The sequence below is a fragment of the Giraffa tippelskirchi genome, chromosome 1 (assembly GCF_054371585.1).
Source record: "Giraffa tippelskirchi isolate mGirTip1 chromosome 1, T2T-mGirTip1v1.2.pri, whole genome shotgun sequence".
NCBI classification, from domain to species: domain Eukaryota; kingdom Metazoa; phylum Chordata; class Mammalia; order Artiodactyla; family Giraffidae; genus Giraffa; species Giraffa tippelskirchi.
The window spans coordinates 51,316,460-51,327,180 of NC_137275.1; the positions used below are offsets into that span (position 1 = coordinate 51,316,460).

Sequence of the window (10,721 nt, forward strand, 5' to 3'; positions counted from 1 at the left end):
CTGAACCTCTTTGTGCCTTATCTTCCTCATCTGTGTACAATGGGACAGATACTTCATATGGTTGTTAGGAGAATTGCTGGAGAAGAATCTTGAGAATCCCTTGGACTGCAAGGATATCAAACCAGTCCATCCTAAAGGAAATAAACCTTGAATACTTATTGGAAGAGTTGATGCTGAAGCTGAAGTGCCAATACTTTGGCTACCCAATGTGAAGAGCCGACTCATTGGCAAAGACCCTGATGCTGGGAAAGATTGAGGGCAGGAGGAGAAGGGGGTGACAGAGGATGAGATTGTTGGTTAGCATCACTGACTCAATGGACATGAGTTTGAGCAAACTCTGGGAGGTAGTGAAGGGCAGGGAAACTTGGTGTGGGGTCACATGGGGTCACAAAGAGTCGGACACAACTTAGTGACTGAACAATAACAACAACATTTGAAAAGCACTTGGGGAGTGCCAGAAAAATGTTGGTTAAATAAAATACACACAAACCTGGGGCAAGCCGCTGTGGCCTTGTATCTATTACTCCCAGAGTATGTCAATCTATTGTCAAGAACTTTCTTTGGTCATAAAGTGCAGAGTCTAGAACTTGGCAACCGTGGAAGCAGGGACTGGATGCCGACTTTCTCAGGACTCCTGAAGTGCAGCCCAGGTGATGCCGGTCTTCTCCGTGGGCCAAGCAGCTGATGCAAATCTTAGCCTGGCTGGTACCTTCCAAGGGGTTGGTTTGTCCCAGGCATCCCCTTGTTCTAATCCCCACAATGCCCATCTTAGCTTGAGGGAAAAACGGAAGAGACTCAGAGCCCGGCAGCCATTGAAGCCCTGGTTTCAGGATCTACCTGAGAGGTGTGGTAGATTCTGGGGCCCCATGCACAGCCCCTCGGAAGGCTGAGTGAGGACACATCCTTCCCCAGAAGCCCGGCCTCCTCCCTCACACGTCTGCTGTTTCTTCACTGACAGGTCTTATCTCAAGCAGCGTCCTGACGACCTGGGGGAGGGCTTTGCTTCCACACTCGGGTAGTCAATGAGCACTTCCACACTCTTGCAGGGAAAGGTCACTTCTTGGGTTAACAGCTTCTCATCCCCCTCCAGCCCAGGCCGCCTGACCCACTGTCTGCAGGTCATGGTTCCTACTGCACTGAGATCTGAGGGGTGAGAGACCCACTCTGGCTTGTGGACCAACCTCAGTCCTGAGGCAGCGAATTCCTTCAAGTTGGACACCAACCACATCAACCATGAGGGCTGCATCTGAATCTTCTCAGGTGTAGCCCCAGGTTCGTCCCTGCCCTCTGAGCAGCCCTCTGAGCTCAGGAAAGAAGAGGGCAGACTAACCTAATACCCCCCACCCAGTGTAAAAGAACATGTCCCAAAACTCTCCTTTTCTTTTTGATGGTGGTTTAGTGACTAAGTTATGTTCAGTTCTTTGTGACTCCATGGACTGTAGCCTACCAGGCTCCTCTCTGTCCATGGGATTTTCCAGGCAAGAAAACTGGGGTGGTTTGCTGTGGAGAAAGTATCTGACAACATGGTGTCAGTCAGGCTCTCCTGCTCCACTCTCTCATGGCCTCATACCTTATATTCTGTAAACAACTATATTGCTGACCTTGGTAGCACTGGGCCTGTGTGCCCACTGGCCAAGGGCCACTTTTGTCTGTCTTGCATATCAGTAGTCTTTGAAGACTCACTGCTGCTGCTGCTGCCCAGAGAAAATAAACATGTCTGCAGTCCCCACAGCACCTTGAGTCTTCTTCCAGCTTCCCTGGTCGCACCTTATCTACCCAGGGTCCAGTGAACCATGTGAGCAGCAAGACAGTTGCCATTTCCTTCTCCAAGGGATCTTCCCCACCCAGGGATTGAACCTGGATCTCCTGCATTGCAGGCAGATTCTTTACCAACTGAGCCACCAATACACATAGCACCTAATTTACCATTTTAACCATTTTTATGTATACAGTTCTGTGGCATTAAGTACATTTACATGGTTGTACAACCACCACTTCCATCCATCTCTACAATACTTTTCATCTTCTCCAACTGAAATTCTGGGCCCATTAAATAATAACTCTCCATCTCCCCTTTCTCAGCCCCTGGAAACCACTAGCTTGCTTTCAGTCTCTGATTCCAGAGAATCACGCAATGGAATCATACAATGTTTGTGTTTTTGTCACTGGCTAATTTCACTTAGCATAACATTCTCAAGGTTCATCCATGTTGTAGCATGTGTCAGAATCTCCTTTTCTTTTAGGCTGAATAGTATTCCATTGTATGTATATAACATATCTTATCCACTCAGTTACCAATAGACATTTGGGATGTTTCCACCTTTTGGCTCTTGTGAATAATGCTATGAGTGTACATATATCTGTTCAAGTACTGCTGTCAATTCTTTGGGGTGTATATCCAGAAGTGTAATTGCTGGATCCTATGGCAATTCTATGTTTAATTTAGAGGAACGAGCGTCTGGTCTCCATGGCACCTGCACCATTTCACATCCCCACCACCAGCACATTCACACTTACACCTCACTCCTTCCTTGCCTGCTGCGCTCACCTCCTACTTTGTTATTGTCTCCCTCCCAAACCAACTTCTCCTTTACTGCTTTGGAGAGATGGGATGAGATGATATGAAGAGAAAAGAATTTCTGGTCAAATAAATCTAGCTTTGAGGTCTTTTTCTCTAGAAAACTCAAAAACCACTGTGCTTCCTTTCCAATAAAAGTTCGAGACGATGCTGCAGCTAAGATGCTTCTCATCACCTCTGGATGTGACCTTGGGTCATTTACTGGGCCTTCCCATGCCTCAACTTTATCATCTCTAAGATGGGCATGATAAGTAGTATCCACCTTCTCATGTTACCATGAGAATTAACAAGTTAATATATTTAGATTCTAATAACAATATTTGGCATACAGTTAGACATGTAAACTTTTGTAATTATTTTTTTCACAGGTATCACAGCTCCTGGTATTTTGTTTGAAAGAAGACAATTCAGAAGATACATCAAAATCAGTGTCTTCAAAGGCACTGACTTAACCAAAAAATCCAAGAAATGTTATGCTATCTTCCAATACCATAAACCACTAGAATATAAGCTCCCTGCAGGCAGAGTGGGGTTTGCCTGTTTATTTCTGGTTTTTTTCCTACATTGTTTGTCAGTTTCAGAACCTGAAACAGCCAGCCTGGCATAGAATAGGCAATAAATTAAAATGTGTCAACTAAACAAACCAAAATGTGTCAGAATCTCTGGCTCCTTTAAAGTTTTTCTTAATCCAAAAGTCACATGTGAACATGAAATATTCATCAAGAGATCTTTGAAACCCTAGCCTGTATCCTCAGACGCCTGGAAACTTTACACAAAACTGAATACGTTGTATAATATTTAAAATATGTTGGTTATTTAAAAAAAAAAACCATTTAATCGTGTTGCAGTACATAGCCAATCAGCACCTACCATACACCAAGTACCATAAAAGATTCAAAAGAGTTCAGTCAATGATTCCCACTCATAAGGTAATTTAATCTGGAGTGACAGGCAAGAATAAGTCCATGGGATAATGACGACCATGTGTGTGCGCATGCTAAGAAGCTTTAGTCATGTCTTACTCTTTGCATCCCTATGGACTGTAGCCCACCAGGCAAGAATACCGGAGTGGGTTGCCATGCCTTCCTTCCTCCAGAGGATCTTTCTGACCCAGGAATCAAACCCCAGTCTCTTATGTCTCCTGAATGAAAACCATATAAGATGGCAAACACTGCCTGAGAAGTTTGAGAAAGGAGAAGGCAGGATGAGCCTTTTTTTTAAAAAGTTGCACCCTGAGCACTTGATATGCTAAATATGTTGTTGTTGTTCAGTTGCTCAGTCGTGTCTGACTCTTAGCGACCCCATGGACTACAGCATGCCAGGCTTCCCCGTCCTTCACTATTTCCTGGAGTTTGCTCAAACTCATGTCCATGTGAGGTCTAACATCACAACAATCTACTGCTTTTCCCATTCACAAGTGAGAAAAATGGAGCTCAGAGAGGTTAACTTCCCTCAGATAAGACAGCTCGTAAGCAGCAGCGCTGGCACGTGAATCCCCACGAGGATGATCCCCTCGCCTGTGCTCTGTGTGGTGTTTCCCCACGTGAAGGCTGGATGGGTGAGTGCTGTTGAGCCTGGGAGGAAAAGCCAGACACAGCATGAGCAAAATCTTGATGCTTAACCAAAGGAAAGGGCTTGTGTTGAAAAGCAGAGAAGGCTTAGGCTGTCCAGAAGGAAGGAGCCGTCTGATTTGCACAGATCATAGTCAAGTGGAATTTAAAGTTTTCTCTCTCCTTTCATTCCCAAGCACTGCAACGTATTTGTAACAATAAAACTCTGAAAGAGCAGAACAGAGAAGAGTGGGTTATGAGAGGAAGAAATATTGCTGCTCTTATTGGCGGCGACAGCCAGGCTGTGAGCACAGATGGAAGGATGGTGTGGACAGGACCGTCCCAAATGGCTCACTGACGTTGTCACATGGCCTGCCAACAAGATTTCACAGGGAGGTTTTACTACACCACTACCCGCCTCCCTGACTGATTCTTGGCTCAGATTACAAAACACAGGCAGTGACAGGCTGGACACCCCTGGGACAGCTACTTAGACTCTCTCGCTCATCCTTTTTGAAAGAAAACGTCTGAGAAAAAGGGAGAAAGTAGCATGAAAACCCACACAGGTATTTCATCAGCTCTTCCCTTTCAACAATTTCCCTTTGGTTCCATCTTTTTTCTTTTATTACTCTTTTTCAGTTTACGATGTCTTCCAAATGCTAGGCATCACCTTGTTTTTATGAAGGTCAAACAAAAGATAAGCTCTTATTGATATTTTCCTAAGAAGACATACCAATGAAAATCTCAAAGTTTCAAATTAAATGTCTAGACAACATTCCAAATCAAGACTTAATTCCTTGTCTCTGTAGCTCTGACTTGGCAAGCTGCCCTTCAGAAAAGCATTCATTCCTGTATCTAGTCAACTTGCTTGGTCCATAAGTATTTATTGAGTATCTACTATATGGTAGGCTACAGTCCATGGGGTCGCTAAGAGTTGGATACGACTGAGCGACTTCACTTTCACTTTTCCCTTTCATGCACTGGAGAAGGAAATGGCAACCCACTCCAGTATTCTTGCCTGGAGAATCCCAGGGACGGTGGAGCCTGGTGGGCTGCTGTCCATGGGGTCGCACAGAGTCGGACACGACTGAAGTGACTTAGCAGCAGCAGCAGCAACTATATGCCAGGTACTGTCTGAAATTCAGTATAATTGGTGAGAGAAAGAAGTGAAAACAATGCTCTGAGAGGAAAATTTTAAGAGTTTTGCCAGCATATAGAAGAGATCGCTATTTTTATGCTGGAAGCAATGCAAGATTAGCATAGTGCCCTTAATCCTTTACCCCTCCCTGTATCCAGACTCTCTCTTGGTTTTATGATGGGTGTCCCTAGGCTTCAGCCTAGATCATGTGACTTGTTTGGCCAGCAGCATGTGGACAGAAGTAATGGTGTGTGAGTTCTGAGCCTAGGACTTAAGAAGAGTCACATGTTTCCACTTGCCCTCTTGCACATCTACAATTCTGATGAGAGGAATGGGGACCAGGGGCTCACTAACTGGTCCAAGGAAAAGGTGAGACGTGGAGCTGAGCCTATAAGCTGAAGCCCAGTCAATCCATGGACATGTGAGCAATAATAAATATTATTGATTTAGCACTAAGTTTTGGAGCGGTTTGCCATGCAGTAATACGAACCCTTGCACAAACTGGTACCTCAATAAAATCCTAAAATACATAGTATTAGCTTTAGGTTTAGAACGCAGATGTGTGCGTGTGGGCTAAGTCATTTCAGTCGTGTACAACTCTTTGCAACCCCATGGACTGTAGCCCTCCAGGCTCCTCTGTCCATGAGATTCTCCAGGCTAGAATACTGAAGTGGTTTGCCATGCCCTCCTCCAGGGGATCTTCCCAGTCCAGGGATCAAACCCACGTTCCTTGTGTCTCCAGCACTGGTAGGCAGGTTCTTTACCACTAGCGCCACCTGGCAGAGGCTTAAAAAATTAACAAGGAACAATTAAAAAGACTAGGAAAAACTGTCACTTAAGTTAACTTAGAAGATAGAAGATGTATCTAATGAACTTGAGACTTGGGCAAGGAGACTGCCAGGCAGAAAATTATAACCGGTAGCTGGCTGCTCTCAGCTGCATATGATACGATACTGCTCAGAGAACTGGTGAGATTGTAAACAGAATTTAGAGGGCTCATAGAGAGCTCAGAATTACCTAGAACTCAGAATTACCTGGGTTGGGAACAAAAAACAAAAACTTTTTTTCACTGTCAGACTTTTTAGCCAGTTAAAGATTCTCAAATACCAGACAGCCTGGGAGACAAAGATCAAGCCAAAGACATGGCCATCAAGACACGCCATGGAAGACCAATCCTGGGCACTATCAGTTAAGTCCTCAAGGTAATTACCAAACTCTAAAAGAAATAAGGTGGCATCCTTATGTGCTTGCAAACTTCAGCACACTCCAGAGTAACCTAGAAGGCTTGTTAACACAGACACCTGGGCACCACCCCCGCAGATTCTGAGTCAGTAGATCTGGGCAGGAGCTTAAGAACTTGTATTATTGTCAGGCTCCAGAAGATGCCAATGCTGCATCTTTAAGTAGCCCTGGTATAGGATGAGATAATTTTGAATAGACAGCCAGTGTTCCTAAAAAACTTAAAGGGCATGGTCCCACAAGCAACCTGATATGCTCAAATTAACAGCAACTGTGGAGAGAAAAAGGCTCCCCTGGTGGCTCTGATGTAAAGAATCCACCTGCAATACAAGATACCTGGTTTTGACCCCTGGGGCAGGAAGATCCCCTGGAGAAGGGAATGGCAACCCACTCCAGTATTCTCACCTAGAAAATCCCAGGGACAGAGGAACCTGGTGGGCTATAGTCCATGGGGTCACAAAGAGTTGGACACAACTGAGCAACTAACACTTTCACTTTCCTGGAGAGAGACTTCCCAGATGGTGCTAGTGATAATAATCTGCCTGCCAATGCAGGAGACGCAAGAGATAATGGCTCTGATCCCTGGGTCGGGAAGATCCCCTGGAGTAGGAAATGGCAAACCACTCCAGCATTCTTGTCTGGAAAATCCATGGACAGAGGAGCCTGGTGGAACACCATCCATGGAATCACAAAGAGGTATACCCCGGCTGAGCACACACATAAACACACACACGGAGAGAAAGACAGATAAAGAGAGGCATGTGCCAAATGAATTTTTGACACATGAGTAGAAAAGAATAGCTCTTAGAGAGATGGGAACACCAAACCATCTTAGCTGTCTCCTAAGAAATCTGTGTGAGGGTCAAGAAGCAACAGTTAGAACCCTGTATGGAACAACTAATTGGTTCAAGATCTGAAAGGAGTACAACAAGGCTGTCTGCTCTCACCCTGTTTGTTTAACTTATATGCTGAGCACATAAGAAATGCCAGGCTGGATAAATAACAAGCTGGAATCAAGATAGGTGGGAGAAATACCAACAACCACAAATATGCAGATGATACCACTCTAATGGCAGAAAGCTAAGAGGAACTAAAGAGCCTCTTGATGAGGGTGGAGGAGGAGAGGGAAAGAGCCAGCCTAAGACTAAATATTAAAAAACCTAGGATCATGGCATCTGGCCCCATTACTGTATGGCAAATAGAAGGGGAAAAGGTGGAAGCAGTGACAGATTTCTTGGACTCCAAACTCACTGCTTTTTGAAAGCAATGACAAACCTAGACAGTGTGTTGAAAAGCAAAGACATTACTCTGCCAACAAAGGTCCATATGGTCAAGGCTATGGTCTTCCCAGTGGTCATGTACAGTTGTGAGAGCTGGACTGTAAAGAAGGCCGAATGCCAAAGAATTGATGCCTTCGAACTGTGGTACTGGAGAAGACTCCTGAAAGTCCCTTGGACAGCAAGGAGATCAAACCAGTCAATCTTAAGGGAGATCAACCCTGAATATTCACTGGAAGGACTGAAGCTAAAGCTGAAGTTCCAGTATTTTGGTCATCTGATGCGAACAGACAACTCACTGGAAAATTCCCTGATGCTGGGAAAGATTGAGGGCATAAGGGGAAGAGGGCATCAGAGGATGAGATGGCTAGATGGCATCACTGATTGCAATGGACATGAAATTGGGCAAACTCTGGGAGATGGAGAAGGACAGGGAAGCCTGGTGTGCTGCAGTACATGGGGTCACAAAGAGTCGGACACGACTGGGTGACTGAACAACAGCAACAGACAATAAAAGACATTTCTAAAAATTCACAAAGTTCTTTTCCTCAGTTTATTTTCTTCTTTGTTTATAACAGGTATATGTGCTTAGAAAACTGTGCCCTTAAATGTAGTTTAATGGGAATGGAAAGAAGGGGTGGTTAAAGCCATACCATTCAATTCTTTGAAATTCTTTTGAAGTAAATGCTAAGATCACAGAGTAAGCATTTATCAAAGCTAAATTTAAAAGTTGTATCAACTGAAAACCCAGTTAAACTCTATCATAATTTTCTTAAGTGCAAAGAATTAGAAACCATCAGATTTACATAAAGATTGTACCCAGACATTAGTCATTCACTTTCTCAGTGGTTGTGACATATTCTAAAAAGACTTTCTTAGGACTTACATGTTAACCACTCAGTTCAGTTCAGTTCAGTCGCTCAGTCGTGTCTGACTCTTTGAGACCCAATGAATTGCAGCACGCCAGGCCTCTCGGCCCATCACCAACTCCCAGAGTCTACCCAAACCCATGTCCATCGAGTCGGTGATGCCAACCATCTCATCCTCTGTCGTCCCCTTCTCCTCCCACCCCCAATCCTACCCAGCATTAGGGTCTTTTCCAATGAGTCAACCCTTCGCATGAGGTGGCCAAAGTATTGGAGTTTCAGCTTCAACATCAGTCCTTCCAATGAACACCCAGGATTGATCTCTTTTAGGATGGATTGATTGGATCTCCTTGCAGTCCAAGGGACTCTCAAGAGTCTTCTCCAGTACCACAGTTCAAAAGCATCAATTCTGCGGCGCTCAGCTTTCTTCACCGTCCAACTCTCACATCCATACATGACCACTGGAAAAACCATAGCCTTGACTAGATGGACTTTTGTTGGCAAAGTAATGTCTCTGCTTTTAAATATGCTATCTAGGTTGGTCATAACCTTCCTTCCAAGGAGTAAGCGTCTTTTAATTTCATGGCTGCAATCACCATCAGCAGCGATTTTGGAGCCGAAAACATAAAGTCTGACACTGTCTCCCCATCTATTCCCCAAGAAGTGATACAAGATGTTACTAATAGGTAAAACTGTGGAGAGGGCTAGAAAGGAAACATATACATGAGAATTCTCTGTACTTCCTGTTCAAGGTTTATGTAAAATCAAAACTTCTTTAGAAAATAGAGCCTACAAAAGATCTCAAAAAAAAAAAAAAAATAGAAAGAACCCTGAATAGTCTTTGAAAGAAAAAGTCGTAGAGAGTAGGGCACAAGAAATCAAAGAATGTCACAGGCAGAGGACAGTATGGACTAAGGCTGGTGATGAGAGACAGCAGTTCACAGTCTCAGAACTGCATTGAGTGCAAAGGGTTATGGGAGCAGATGGAAATATGACTCATAAGACATTGTACACTGTGTCTCTTAGTCAGTTTGAGCTGCTGTAACAGAATATCACAGACCAGGGGGCTTATAAACAACAGGAATTTATTTCTCACAGTTAGGGTTAGGAGGCTAGGAAGACCAAGATCAAGGAGCTGGAGGATTTGGATTCTGATGAGAACAAGCTTCCTAGTTCACATGTGGCCCTCTTCTCCCTGTGTCCTCATGGGGCAGAAGGGGCAAGACCTTCTGAATCTCTTCTATAAGGGCGCTAAACCCATTCACAAGGACATCACCCTCATGACCTAATCACTTTCCAAAGCCCCATCTCCCATACCATCACACTGGGAATTAGGACTCAACACGTGAATTTGGGTAGCACACAAATATTCAATCCATGGTGCCATGTTGAGGAGTTTTCATTTTACCCTGAGGGCAATCAGGAGTCATTCAAGGGTTGTAAGCAGGCAGTGTGACTTGGGGAGTTCTGCTTTAGGAAGAGCACTCTTGTCACATTATGGAAAATAATAAGGTGGGAAGCTTTGGAGAGGCCTTGGTGTTGCTGCCTGCTATTTTCCTTACTCGTCATTTGAGCCTCCAGATTTGCACTCTGCCCTGCTTTGTGCTCAAGGCTGACCATGAGGTCTGCATCTTGGGGGTTCCCTCAACACGGCTTTCAATTGGGTTTGGCCAGCAGAAGGTGCCAGTGGAAGGCAGGAGAAGGGGAGGAGAGAAGGAACCATCTTACCCACTTTGATGCTGCACCACCACAGCTCCCTTCCTGATCCCCCTCTCAACCACAGCTCCTCTGGGGCTCTCACTGGGCTTTGGGAGCACAGTGTCCTCTCAGGATCCCTTGGCTAGGAGTGGTAATGACATCCAACACTCCTGTTCCCTGGGTACCTCTCTCTCCCTCATTTGCTTCCTTAGCCCTGACCACACCCGCAACGTTGCCTTCCCATTGAAGGCTTTGTTCAAACTGTCTGGGGTGAAATTTACTTTCCTATTAAACTCAACTGATACTGTTGCCTTACCTTGGGTAGTGGTGGTAGGAATAGACAAAAGGAAATCCCTGTAGAGGTGCTTAGGGGAT

General features: G+C 44.8%; 1 long non-coding RNA gene across 1 annotated transcript; it reads left to right on the forward strand.

Annotated features, from left to right (window-relative positions):
- Positions 1-596: 596 nt before the first annotated feature.
- LOC145520755 (uncharacterized) lies at positions 597-3,221 on the forward strand. Its single transcript, XR_014064789.1, has 2 exons — positions 597-719; positions 2,947-3,221. It is a non-coding gene; the product is annotated as an uncharacterized LOC145520755 (long non-coding RNA).
- Positions 3,222-10,721: the final 7,500 nt, after the last annotated feature.